The sequence below is a fragment of the Embiotoca jacksoni genome, unplaced genomic scaffold, assembly GCF_022577435.1.
Source record: "Embiotoca jacksoni isolate LCO1_2020_lvr unplaced genomic scaffold, fEmbJac1.0.p SCAF_99, whole genome shotgun sequence".
Lineage (NCBI taxonomy): Eukaryota > Metazoa > Chordata > Actinopteri > Embiotocidae > Embiotoca > Embiotoca jacksoni.
In genome coordinates, this window is record NW_027185457.1 from 690,372 (window position 1) to 704,973 (window position 14,602).

A 14,602-nucleotide genomic window follows, 5' to 3' on the forward strand; every position below is an offset into this window, starting at 1 on the left:
AAGTATGTAATTTGAGACAGAATTTTTCTTCTGCTTTACATTGTGGGGAAGAACGTAACAAGCAGAGGAAGACAGTAATTGTTGGTGAATTGATTGATTTAAAAGACGATCAATAAATTTAATTTGGAAATGTTGTCTGAAATAATTTTCGGCTTTATTACGGAGAAAAAACATACAGGACAGATTTTTTTTTTTTAAATATTCAGAGGGATGTTTATAAGAAAGTTCATTGGTGTATTTTACTGACTCTTATTGATTTCTCATAAAATTATAAAATATTAAGGGAACTATTTTTATTAAAACAAAGTTTGTCAGTGTGTCTCCCTCTAGTGGATGTTGTGGAGTTTATTCTGTTGTCTTTGCTCCAAAGGTTTTTGTACAGAGTTTTGGTGTTTCCTGTCACTGTGGGCCTCAGAGCACAGTAGTACACAGCAGAGTCAGACGGATGAAGCTTCTGGATCTTCAGAGGAACTGATGTCTTATTGAGTTTAGCATCAAATCTGTCTTTGTTGAACTCTGGAGCATTTTCTCCTTCTCCGTAGGTTTGACGCTGCAAAATATACTTTGGAAAGTCATTTTCTTCTTGTTTGTACCAGAACAAATAAGGAGCTCCGGAACTGGTCTCAAAAGTACAATCAAGTGTAACTGTATCTCCTTCAGTAGCAGAGACATGTCCTGATGTCTGGTTCACTTTGTCTTCTCCTTTACACTCTGAGGAAGAACAGAACATTCAGAGGAAGACATGAATCAATAAAGATGATTGATTAAATCAGAGCAATCAATCAACATGTTGATCTTTCTATCTTACCAAAGAAAAGAGCAGCAAGAATAATCCACAGCCAATGTTCCATGTGTACAACAAGGTTTAAATGAACAGGAGAAACTAGCTGATGTTCAACATTCAGTCTGACAGTTGTTCTCTTCACAGCAGCAGTTCTTATTGACAGGATGGTTGAACTCAGTGCAGAAGTAGTGCACCGCCTACTTGATGATGTCGCCCTCTAGTGGAGGTAAAAAGTGGAGTTCAGGTTTGTGTTTTTGTAGATTGTGGGTTTGCTGTCACTGTGGGCTTCACAACACAGTAGTACAGAGCAGAGTCCTTCACTGCAGCAGACGGGATGATCAGGTAGATTTGTTTATTCTCCACTTTGACCTCCAGTTTCAGGATTGGTTTTTTGATGACAATTACTTTATCTGTGTGTGAAACAATGAACTCTGGTGGTTTTCCTGGATTTTGTCAATACCAGAACAAATTATCACCAACAGTTAAAGTGTCGGAGTAACTGTAGGACAGAGTAACAGTGCTGCCTTCTAAACTGGACTCTTCATTCTTGTCTGGAGTGAGTTCTTCACAGCTGACATCTGAAAGAAGAGAAATCTGTTTTATACTATTTGATAAAATTCTTTAAAAAAAATGATAATATTCTTAAAACATTTGCTGTTTTTTCTTGAATATGCAGATTATAAAGTACCTGTTAGAATGTTGATGATCAGTAGAGAAAGTACATAATAGTCCATGTTGACTCCAGTTCAAGTTTGTGTATTGAAAATGGAAGTTTGTCTCTCTTCTATAGTTCAGTAAAAGCTCAGCTCCTCCCTGAATCTCTCCGTCTCCTCTTTGATCTGTAGTTTCACTTCTCTCAGTTACTCTTCTTCCTGGTTAACAGACTGGTAGCAGCACTTTGAATCACTGTGAGGAGGGAGGTTAGTTTATTTATGATTGTTTTATAACACAAGATAAAGACATGGATCATTTTTTATCACTGTTGGCCAACACAAGGACTCAATGACAGAATTGTTTGAGTCAGATGATAAAAGGAAAACGTGGCTTCAAATATTTTTCCAGATTCTGTGAGCAATAAGATGAACATCAACAGACAGTTTAGACACATTTTATTTGAGGTGGTTTACAGAAGTTAAGAAGCAACTGATTCTCAGTTATTTCAACTAAAGATGCTGCAAAGCAAATTCCAAGATTTGCTTCTCAATACATTATATACGTGTGAAATGAGTTGCTGAAAGTATATATAAAGCTTTTAAACTTTGTCGCACTGAAATGTGGAGTTAGACCGTGAAACAGTTTCTCACCCGTCTTCAACTCAGGTTTTTTTTGGCGGAGCTAAAACCTAACCTATCTACGTCACAACAACCTATCTACGTCACAACTACCTATCTACGTCAGATCACAGACAGTTTATATAACCTTCTGCATGGCTCCTCTTCTCACACGGTGAAACGCTATAAAAGCCTGGAGCTCATTTGCATAAGAGGTCATCCCACTCGACTTCAGTTCTACTCCTGCTGTAGTCAGATTGTTATTGTACATCAGGGAGCTGCTACAAGATGTCTCCTTCACCCTGCAAGTGCATCTTTCCTGGAAGCAAGAACCTCCAAAGCAGCGCTGCATCTCTATTTAAATTCCCTACTGATGAAGGAAAAAGAGGTGGATTGATTTCATGAAGAGCCTCGCTGAAGGAGACTTTAGGATTAACACCAACAGCCGCGTCTGCAGGGACCATTTCACGGCGGATAGTTTCAACTTGGACCGGAGACGGACCGAGTTCACAGACGCACCGCTTCTCCTGCAGCGCAGCTCCGATCCGAGTTTCACCCTCACGGCCGTTCATCTTCCGCTCTCACCGGCACCGTCCACCGCCGCCGGACCGCGCCGCTGGCCGTGTCCGCCGCCGGACCGGACCGCGGCGCAGGACCGCCGGCAGTCTCCGCCGCTACCATCGGCTGTCTCGTCCACCACTGCCGGCAGTTCACCACTCAGCGTAAGTTCTGTGCTTGTTATAATTATACGAGATAACTTTTCCACAGTAACTGCTGCATTTAGTCCTCGGTGTAAACCGCTCACGTGATTTTACTCGCTGCAGAATAACTTTATTTTGGTGAAATGGGAGTTCATGTGCTAATTAGTTTCTATTGAGCTCGTAGCAGAGTTCAGAGGAAAATGCTCCGATAACCGCGGATTCTTTTTTTATGCCTGTCCATCGAGCTACAATAAGGAACTATAATATATGTAACTCTGTATTTTACATGTTGGGGTGATGGTAAACATGGACCAGAAGAGATCTTGTCCTCACGATTAATGAGGGTTGTTGTTTTGTACTCCGGTGTAACGTTACAATCACAAACCCTCTCGGTTACATGTACCGGTACCGGTCCGGTTAAACGAACCCAACTGCATGTGCAGGAGGCTGCAGAGAGCAGGCGGAGGTGGAGGAGGTGGAGGAGGAGGTGGATGGACATCAGTGGAAGAGAAAGACTGTCGGCTCGACCTGAGCAGGTTCAAAGTTTGAATTGACGTGATATAATGAATTGATGTGATGTGATGCAGCGTTGTGGATGTTGCAGTCGTTACAGAACTAAATCAACTCCTCTCTTATTATCTCCACTATTGTAATGCAGGTACGTTAGAAGTAGTTGGAGACTCACTGTCTGCTGTCTCTAGTGTCCAGTTTTACTCCTGTGTTACAGCTCAGGGGGACAAGCTGGATTTGATTGCATCTGTATGTTTCACTCATTGGACAAATAAATTCTGAATCTACTGTGTTTTCTCAAAGCAGGCTGCTCCGTCCACCAGAGAGACGGAGTACCAGTGGGACATCATGCCTAAAGTCACCGAGAGGTTGGATGTCAGACGGACCGCTTCGTGGGGAAAATAACTGCAGCCACAGGACTGTCCTACAGGACACTGAACACCTTCCAGCGAGTGGGCGGAGCTTCAGCTCCGTCAGGCGACACGCCCCCCCAGTCTCAGAGCAGAGAAGACTGATGATTTCCTCATGATTTCAAAGCCTAATTTAACAAACTTGTCTGTTTTTTTACATTCATCTTTGGATGGGTAGTTAACAACCCATACTTTTGTGGTGTGATGAACTTAAAACTAATTTTCATTTCTACTTTACAGCATCTTTAAAGGAAGAGCTGGAACACCAGAACTTCACACGTAATAACCCAGTTTTCATGAATCCTAAATTTCTTCTCTGAATCTCTTCCTACCTCAACTCACACTTCAAAACAAGACTTAGTTTTTACTGATTTACAACCTAGTTAACTAAGTTATAGCTTATGTTGATGTTTTATAATCACGACAAAGAATGCAGAGTATCTAGAGGAGGCTGGATCCTAACAAACCATCCAAGTTTATCGGTGTGTCTCCCTCTAGTGGATGTTGTGGAGTTTATTCTGTTGTCTTTGCTCCAAAGGTTTTTGTACAGAGTTTTGGTGTTTCCTGTCACTGTGGGCTGCAGAGCACAGTAGTACACAGCAGAGTCAGACGGATGAAGCTTCTGGATCTTCAGAGGAACTGATTTCTTATTGAGTTTCGCATCAAATCTGTCTTTGTTGAACTCTGGAGCCTTGTATACATCTCCTGAGTAACATTTCAGCATGTACTTTGGATAACTGTTCACTTCTTGTTTGTACCAGAACAAATAAGGAGTTGGGTAAGTGGTCTCAAAAGTACAATCAAGTGTAACTGTGTCTCCTTCAGTAGCAGAGACATGTCCTGATGTCTGGATCACTTTGTCTTCTCCTTTACACTCTGAGGAAGAACAGAACATTCAGAGGAAGACATGAATCAATAAAGATGATTGATTAAATCAGAACAATCAATCAACACGTTGATCTTTCTATCTTACCAAAGAAAAGAGCAGCAAGAATAATCCACAGCCAATGTTCCATGTGTACAACAAGGTTTAAATGAACAGGAGAAACTAGCTGATGTTCAACATTCAGTCTGACAGTTGTTCTCTTCACAGCAGCAGTTCTTATTGACAGGATGGTTGAACTCAGTGCAGAAGTAGTGCACCGCCTACTTGATGATGTCGCCCTCTAGTGGAGGTAAAAAGTGGAGTTCAGGTTTGTGTTTTTGTACAGAGACTGTGGGTTTGCTGTCACTGTGGGCATCACAGCACAGTAGTACAGAGCAGAGTCCTTCAGTTTAGATGAGATGATCTCCAGATCAACACGTTTCTGTGTTTTGTCGATGTGAGCTGAGAAATCAGAACGAGTTGGATGAATCGATCCATCCTCTGTGATGTAGAGCAGGAACTCTGGTCTGGATCTCTGGTGTTGTTGATACCACTGGATGCTGATGATAGCACCGTCATATTTACAGGTCAGATTGATGTTTGTTCTCTCTGCAACAACTTGTTCAGTTCTGTCCGGCTTTATGCTGTTCATGGAGACCAAGGCTGCAAAATGAGTTCTTCATATCAGTTAGTCTGAGAGAGACTGAAACATCAAGAGACTCAACAGAGGTCTGAACTTTTTCTGTCATATGTGATCATAATGACATTCGTTTGACAAAATGGGACAAAATACTGTTATAATTAGACATTTGTCTCAGTTTCAACACTCACCTATGAAGTGAAAGAAAAGTAACAACAGGTAAAGCAACATGTTTTCAGTTGTTGAAGTCAGACAGCAGATGAACAAAGTTCTTCTGCAACAGAATGGAAATACAACTAGTCCTGTCTGCTGCACAGCCCTCCTCCTCAACATCAAGCTGACTGTACTTTTAGTGCTGCAGACAGAAATACTCTGATTGGCTAAGTTGAATATTGGTGGGCGGAGCCATAGAAAAACACATTTATAGCATATGTCTGAGAAACAGTTATTCCAGACTGTCTGAAAACATCAAAACATGTCATAGAAGTTTATCAGTGTGTCTCCCTCTGGTGGATGTTGTGGAGTTTATTCTGTTGTCTTTGCTCCAAAGGTTTTTGTCCAGAGACTGTGGGTTTTCTGTCACTGTGGGCCTCACAGCACAGTAGTACACAGCAGAGTCCTTCACTGCAGCAGAGGAGATCTGAAGATCCATTTGGTTTTTATTTACTTTAACAGACAGTCGAGGGTTTGGATCTGACATTAGTTCTCCTGTTCCAAAATGAGATATCAGGAGCTCTGGTTGTTTTCCTGGATTTTGTTTATACCAGTAAAACTCATCACTTCTAGCTGCTTCTTTGGAGTATCTGTAGGACAGAGTAACAGTGCTGCCTTCTAAACTGGACTCTTCATTGTTGACTGGATTGAGTTCTTCACAGCTGACATCTACAAGAAAGAAGTTGAATCATTAAGTTAGTCAACAAGTTTTCACGTCCTGTAACTGAAGAAGCTGTGATCAAAAGATCATATATGAATGTACCTGCCACTGAATAGAGCTGAAAGAGATAAATAATAAATCTGACTTACCAGTGAATAAATGGAGAAGCAGCACTGATATTAAAAACGTCATGTTTCAACAAAACCTGCTCAATAACTCTCAAACTAAACTCTGTGAAGTCTGAACACTTTCTGATGGTGACAGCCAGGCGTCCCTCAACTGTTCAGGAAGCTCCTCCTCCTCATGATGCAACAGTGACATAGTGAAACCAACAGGATTCAATAAAATAACCACAAAAAACATTTTTACATCCTCAAGTATGTAATTTGAGACAGAATGTTTCTTCTGCTTTACATTGTGGGGAAGAACGGAACAAGCAGAGGAAGACAGTAATTGTTGGTGAATTGATTGATTGAAAAGACGATCAATAAATTTAATTTAGAAAATGTTATCTGAAATAATTTCCGCCTTTATTACGGAGGAAAAAAAATACAGGACAGATTTTTTTTAAATAGTCAGAGGGATGTTGATAAGAAAGTTCATTGGTGTGTTTTACTGACTCTTATTGATTTCTTGTAAAATTACAAACTATTAAGGGAACTAGTTTTATTAAAACAAACCATCCAAGTTTGTCAGTGTGTCTCCCTCTAGTGGATGTTGTGGAGTTTATTCTGTCGTCTTTGCTCCAAAGGTTTTTGTACAGAGTTTTGGTGTTTCCTGTCACTGTGGGCCTCAGAGCACAGTAGTACACAGCAGAGTCAGACGGATGAAGCTTCTGGATCTTCAGAGGAACTGATTTCTGATTGATTTTAGCATCAAATTTTTCTTTGTTGAACTCTGGAGCCTTTTCTACATTATTTGAGTAACATTTCAGCATGTACTTTGGATAACTGTTCACTTCTTGTTTGTACCAGAATAAGGTGGGAGCTGTGTAACTGGTCTTAAAAGTGCAATTAAGTGTAACTGTGTCTCCTTCAGTAGCAGAGACATGTCCTGATGTCTGGATCACTTTGTCTTCTCCTTTACACTCTGAGGAAGAACAGAACATTCAGAGGAAGACATGAATCAATAAAGATGATTGATTAAATCAGAACAATCGATCAACATGTTGATCTTTCTATCTTACCAAAGGAAAGAGCAGCAAGAATAATCCACAGCCAATGTTCCATGTGTACAACAAGGTTTAAAGAACAGGAGAAACTAGCTGATGTTCAACATTCAGTCTGACAGTTGTTCTCTTCACAGCAGCAGTTCTTATTGACAGGATGGTTGAACTCAGTGCAGAAGTAGTGCACCGCCTACTTCAGGGGTGGCCAACCAGTCAGAGACTAAGAGCCACATTTTTTACTGTGTTACCGCAAAGAGCCACATCATACACATGGGCACACATGAACATCACCCCATCCCTTCCTCTTACACACACACACCTCTGTTCAGCCAAATTTATTGTGTGACATTATCATGTCACACACCAACATGATAATGAGAGAAATTGACTCCTACAGTACTAAGACCACAGGCCAGTCATTTTCAACAATGAACATTGTGCGCACTGTCTCACACACACAAACTCTCAGTTCAACAAAGTCCACAAACAAAAACATAATAATTTACAATAGCGTTTTTCACTTACTATGCATGTTGCTTAGTGCGACTTCTGGCATTCCTTGTCTTGAACAATCCTCCTCAAATCTGGCTTGTATTCTGTTGTTGCCACTCGAAGCAATTCTTTCACATGGGTGTCATTCAGAACAGATCGATGCTTTGATTTCACGTGTTTCAGGGTAGAAAACACAGACTCGCAGACGTATGTTGACCCAAACATTGACAGTATCTTAAGCGCAGCCCGTTTGACATTGGGGTATTTTTCCATTGGCACACTTTTCCAGAACTCAATGGTCCCTTCCCTTAAAGCAGGTTTCAGTTGGTCCTCCTCACAAAGATCGATCATCTCCAACTCAGCCGCGGCCTCATCTGTGACTAGCGGGGCTTTCAAACAGTCCGTCTCCGCATTAAATGGGTCGACGAGGAACGTAATCTGTGGCCTTTTCAGTTGTAGATCACGGAACCGGATGACAAAGCTTTCGTGCAGGTTTTCAACCAGTGTTGCATATCTGGCTCTTTGCTTATTCAGGGCGGTGCTGGTGACTTGCCCGCTGGCTTTTAGCAGAGTGGGAAAATGCGTTAAATCTCCCTTTTGAATATGCGCCTTGAACAGCTTCAGTTTGTTGACAAACGCAAACACACTTTGCACCAGGTCAGGCAGCATTTTTAACTTACCCTGCAGGGTCAGGTTCAGTCTGTCCAAGTGACACAGCATGTCGACCAAAAAGGCCAGATCCATAATCCACTCGACGTCCGAGAGCTCGGGATAGTCCTTGTCCTTCTCTTCCATGAACAGTTTCACGGCATCCAAAAGCTCAAAGAAGCGAGCGAGCACCTTGCCTTTTGACAGCCACCTCACAGTGCAGTGCAGCGGCAGGTCACCTGGAAGTCCTTGGTCCAGCTCAGCGATGAGATTCTTGAATTGCCTGTGGTTAAGCGCATGTGTGCGGATGTAGTTGACGATTTCCATCACAGGCTTCATGACGTTGTCTAAATTCAATGATTTAGACACGAGTTGCTCCCTGTGGATGATGAAGTGGAAATTCCAAAACTCGGGAAATGTTTGGTCAGCTTTGCACAGCCCCACAAGTCCGTTCACAGATCCGATCATGGCTGGCGCTCCATCCGTGGCTATTGCAGTTAGCTTCGGTATGGGCAGATTTGCTTTCGCAAATGCAGCCATCATTGTTTCTTTCACATCTATGCCACGGGTTCTGTCTTTTAATGGCACAACATCAAGGAGTTCTTCTTTGATCACACAATCTTTTGACACAGACCGTGCAAATATTGCCAGCTGAGGCTCGTCTTGTATGTCACAACTCTCATCCAATGCGACACTAAAATACTCACATGCTTGAAGGTCAGAGTGCAACTGTGATTCAATAGCCGTGTTAATGTCCGATATTCTGTGTTCAACAGTGTGGCGGGACAGTTGGATGTCTGATACCATTCGTTTTAGTTTGTCGTTTTCAGGAGACAAGATTTCAACAACGTCACTGAGGCATTTTTTAACGAACTCCCCTTCATTAAATGGCTTTTTAGCCCGTGCAATGTTCCAAGCCAGTTGATATGATGCAAGCGTGACAGTCTCTGAGTGCTTCGTAATTTTTTGGAAAAACTGTACCTGCTTTTCTGCCTGACTTTTCAAAGTGTCCAACTTGTGCTTGCGAAATTCAGTCCCTTTTGGAAATCCCTGGTCGATGTTAGCATGGAGTGAGCTGAAGTGGCGCTGAAGATTTGAAGCTTTGAAATGCGCTAATGACGTCTGACATATCAGGCAGAATGGCTTGCCATTACGTTCAACAAAAAAATATAAACTTTCCCACTCTGTTAAAAACGTCCTGTGTTCACCTTCATATTTTCGTTTAGCTGTGCATTTTGTCCCTGCCAATTTGAGAGCGAAATTGACAGTAATTGTTTACTCCAATGGGTTTGCCCCTCCTGCTTTGCGGAATTTCACCTCATGCGCATGTGCGTTTGACGAAAATACCGTATTGAACTCAAGCGAAGCGAACACGCACAAAAAAAAAACCACAAACACAAATGTTGATATGAACGTAAAAGAGCCTCATGAAACCAGGCAAAGAGCCGCATGCGGCTCGGGAGCCGCGGTTTGCCAGGCCTGGCCTACTTCATGATGTCGCCCTCTAGTGGAGGTAAAAAGTGGAGTTCAGGTTTGTGCTTTTGTTCAGAGACTGTGGGTTTACTGTCACTGTGGGCTTCACAGCACAGTAGTACAGAGCAGAGTCCTTCACTGCAGCAGAGGAGATCTCCAGGTGGAACTTCTTTGTTTGTTTTTCATGTTCAAAAGACAATCTTTCTTTTTTTTCCTGAATATTCTGAGATGAGAAGTTTTGGAGATGAACTGGACTTCTGTTGGTACCAGAAGAGGTTGTCAACAGAGACTGAATAGTTGCAGGAGAGATTCACAGTTTCTCCTTCCAAAACAGTCAATACATCTTCAGATAGTGTCAGTAAATCTTCAGAGGATCCTGAAAACAAAGATACAATAGAATAGAGGAAAATATTTATGAAGTTCATGACCTCAAAGGAGATTAAAATGTTTCATTTACCATCACGTGCTCCATCTTAATATTTGACTTTAGTTCTTACCAGTTTGAAAGGAGACGATCATCATCCAAATAAAAAGCAGCAACATTATTTCAACTTGTACTGAATGAACAGTAGAGAGAACACTGCAGCTCTTCAGTTCCTAAATGAAGCTTTTCATATTCAGTTGTGTAGCTCCTCCTCTTGCTGTGGTCTGTTTCCATTCAGGCTGATGGAGGTTTTAGAAATGACAGTGATGCTGCAGTTATCATCATCCAAGAAGGTCAGACTGACGGAGGAATCTGCAGAAAACTAACCTGAATAAATCAGGAGAGAAAAAAGACGCAGCATGATGGAGGAGGTTTTTCATGATAGCTAATAGTGATGCGCGGAATAATCGAGAGATTCTTCAGAACCATTATCGATAAAATGTGATTAATATGAGAAGAGTCATGGACACAGCAATACAATTTGTGCCGTCAATTCCTGTCAGAAGTTCCATCTCTGGCTCTTTAGGTTCCAGCTCCAGGAAGGTGAAGCTGCTGCTCTGAACTTGATTTTGATGAAAGATAAGGGAGTGCAAAGATTCAGGAAACAAATTATAGCTTCAGGAGGTGAAGAGTTTCACTGAGATGATCATTAATGGCTCCAAATGCAGACCAAAAAAACAGGTAGGAAGGAGCAAGTTTGCGGTGGTTCACTGATGAAGGTAGAAAACTGCAGTTTACAGGCAGACTGGAGGTTGACAAAGTCAGAGATAAAAGTCAAACAGGTTATCAATAAAAAACTAAAATACACGGCTGGAGAGGAAGATAAACACACTAAACAATCTGGAGAGGAAGAGACAAACAACATCCAACAGGGCTCAGAGAGAAACTGTTCAAAAGGTTTTGTCACCCCTGCTGTTGATGCAAAGAGTCAGACTGGATGTCAAGATTGGATCCTAACAAATCATCCAAGTTTATCAGTGTGTCTCCCTCTAGTGGATGTTGTGGAGTTTATTCTGTTGTCTTTGCTCCAAAGGTTTTTGTACAGAGTTTTGGTGTTTCCTGTCACTGTGGGCTGCAGAGCACAGTAGTACACAGCAGAGTCAGATGGATGAAGCTTCTGGATCTTCAGAGGAACTGATTTCTTGATGATTTTAGCATCAAATTTTTCTTTGTTGAACTCTGGAGCCTTATATACATCTTCTGAGAAACAGTTCAGCATGTACTTTGGATAACTGTTCACTTCTTGTTTGTACCAGAACAAATAAGGAGTTGGGTCAGTGGTCTCAAAAGTACAATCAAGTGTAACTGTGTCTCCTTCGGTAGCAGAGACATGTCCTGATGTCTGGTTCACTTTGTCTTCTCCTTTACACTCTGAGGAAGAACAGAACATTCAGAGGAAGACATGAATCAATAAAGATGATTGATTAAATCAGAACAATCAATCAACACGTTGATCTTTCTATCTTACCAAAGAAAAGAGCAGCAAGAATAATCCACAGCCAATGTTCCATGTGTACAACAAGGTTTAAATGAACAGGAGAAACTAGCTGATGTTCAACATTCAGTCTGACAGTTGTTCTCTTCACAGCAGCAGTTCTTATTGACAGGATGGTTGAACTCAGTGCAGAAGTAGTGCACCGCCTACTTGATGATGTCGCCCTCTAGTGGAGGTTAAAAGTGGAGTTCAGGTTTGTGTTTTTGTACAGAGACTGTGGGTTTGCTGTCACTGTGGGCCTCACAGCACAGTAGTACAGAGCAGAGTCCTTCAGTTTAGATGAGATGATCTCCAGATCAACACGTTTCTGTGTTTTGTCGATGTGAGCTGAGAAATCAGAACGAGTTGGATGAATCGATCCATCCTCTGTGATGTAGAGCAGGAACTCTGGTCTGGATCTCTGGTGTTGTTGATACCACTGGATGTTGTTGATAGCACCGTCATATTTACAGGTCAGATTGATGTTTGTTCTCTCTGCAACAACTTGTTCAGTTCTGTCCGGCTTTATGCTGTTCATGGAGACCAAGGCTGCAAAATGAGTTCTTCATGTCAGTTAGTCTGAGAGAGACTGAAACATCAAGAGACTCAACAGAGGACTGAACTTGTTCTTTCATATGTGATCATAATGAGATTCATTTGAGAAAATGGGACAAAATACAGTTATAATTACACATTTGTCTCAGTTTCAACACTCACCTATGAAGTGAAAGAAAAGTAACAACATGTAAAGCAACATGTTTTCAGTTGTTGAAGTCAGACAGCAGATGAACAAAGTTCTTCTGCAACAGAATGGAAATACAACTTGTCCTGTCTGCTGCACAGCCCTCCTCCTCAACATCAAGCTGACTGTACTTTTAGTGCTGCAGACAGAAATACTCTGATTGGCTAAGTTGAACATTGGTGGGCGGAGCCATAGAAAAACACATTCATAGCATATGTCTGAGAAACAGTTATTCCAGACTGTCTGAAAACATCAAAACATGTCATAGAAGTTTATCAGTGTGTCTCCCTCTAGTGGATGTTGTGGAGTTTATTCTGTTGTCTTTGCTCCAAAGGTTTTTGTACAGAGTTTTGGTGTTTCCTGTCACTGTGGGCCTCAGAGCACAGTAGTACACAGCAGAGTCAGATGGATGAAGCTTCTGGATCTTCAGAGGAACTGACGTGAAGGAGGAATTCAATGTGGATGAAAATCTCTCCCTGAACTTATTTGCTGTGTTCCCTTCACCAAATGTAAATTTACTGAGGATGAATTCTGGGTTGTTGTTTCCATCCTGTTTGTACCAGAACAGATAACTATCTGTCGTACTGCTCTTATATTGACAGTCCAGTGTTACTGTCTCTCCTGCAGCAGCAGTCTTTTCTCCTCCTGGTTGCAGCACGTTGTCTTTTTGTTCTCTGCATTCTGTAAAACACCAACAAACAGTATCAGCGTGCTGTTAAAGAATCATCAGTGTTGGATTGATGTCAATGAAACAGAGTTGTGTTCGTACCAAGACACACAGCAGCCAGCAGCACTGAGATGAACAGAGGCGTCATATCTGCAGCGTTGAGGAACTTCTGAGCTCCAGCAGCTATAAAGAAAGCTGAGATCTCTGTTTAGTCTTCATCAGCACTCAGTTGGTGGATTAGAAGGAGGAGTCTGATCACAGTGACAGGACTCATTCACAGCTCTGTGTTCTTCCCCCTACTGACAACTTTACACTCAACACATCTCTGTGTCGCTCTCCTTTCCAAGAACAACTTGGCTCGTGTGTTCACAATTATTGGGAATGTGAGTATTTTTTTCCATATCATCATTTTTATGCATATTTTCCAACTCCTGGCTGTGTAAACTTGAATACCTATTGGATTTAAGCATATCAGGTGATGTGTATTTGTGTATTGAGGGAGGGTGTGGCCTAAGGAGATCAACACCCTCTATCAAGGTGTGTATAATTATTCAGCAGCTTCTTTTCTTCAGGCAAAACGGGCCAAAAAAGAGATTTAACTGACTCTGAAAAGTCAAAAATTGTAAAAAGTATTTTAGAAGGATGCAGCACTCTTGAAATTGCTAAGATATTGGAGCGTGATCACAGAACCATCAAATGTTTTGTTGCAAATATTCAACAGGGTCGCAAGAAACGTGTTGCGACAAAAGGACGCAGATTAACTGCCAAAGATTTGAGAAGAATCAAACGTGAAGCTACCAGGAAGCCGTTATCCTCCAGTTCTGTCATATTTCAGAACTGCAACCTACCTGGAGCCCCCAGAAGTACAAGGTGTTCAGTGCTCGGAGACATGGCCGAGGTGAGGAAGGCTGAAACCCGACCACCACCGAACCAGACACTTAAGTTGAAACGTCAAGACCGGGCCAAGAAATACTGAAGACAGATTGTTCAAAGGTTTTCTGGACTGATGAGATACGAGTGACTCTTGATGGACCAGATGGACGGGCCCGTGGCCGGATCAGTAACGGGACAGTGGCCGGATCAGTAACGGGCACAGAGCTCCACTTCCACTCAGATACCAGCACGGTGGAGTTTGGGTACTGGTATGGGCTGGTATTCTTAAAGATGAGCTAGTTGGACCTTTTCGGGTTGAAGGTTGACTCAAAATCAACTCCCAAACCTGCTGCCAGTTTTTAGAAGACACTTTCTTCAAGCAGTGGTCCAGGAAAAAGTCTGCATCTTTCAAGAAGACCATGATTTTAATGCTGGACGACGCCCCATCGCATGAATTGAAGTGCTCCACTGGGCGGCTAGCCAGTAAAGGCCTTAAAGATGAAAGAATAATGACATGGCCCCCTTCCTCACCTGGAAACTAAACCCTATTGAGAACTTGTGGGCCGTTCTTAAACGGGAGATTTAC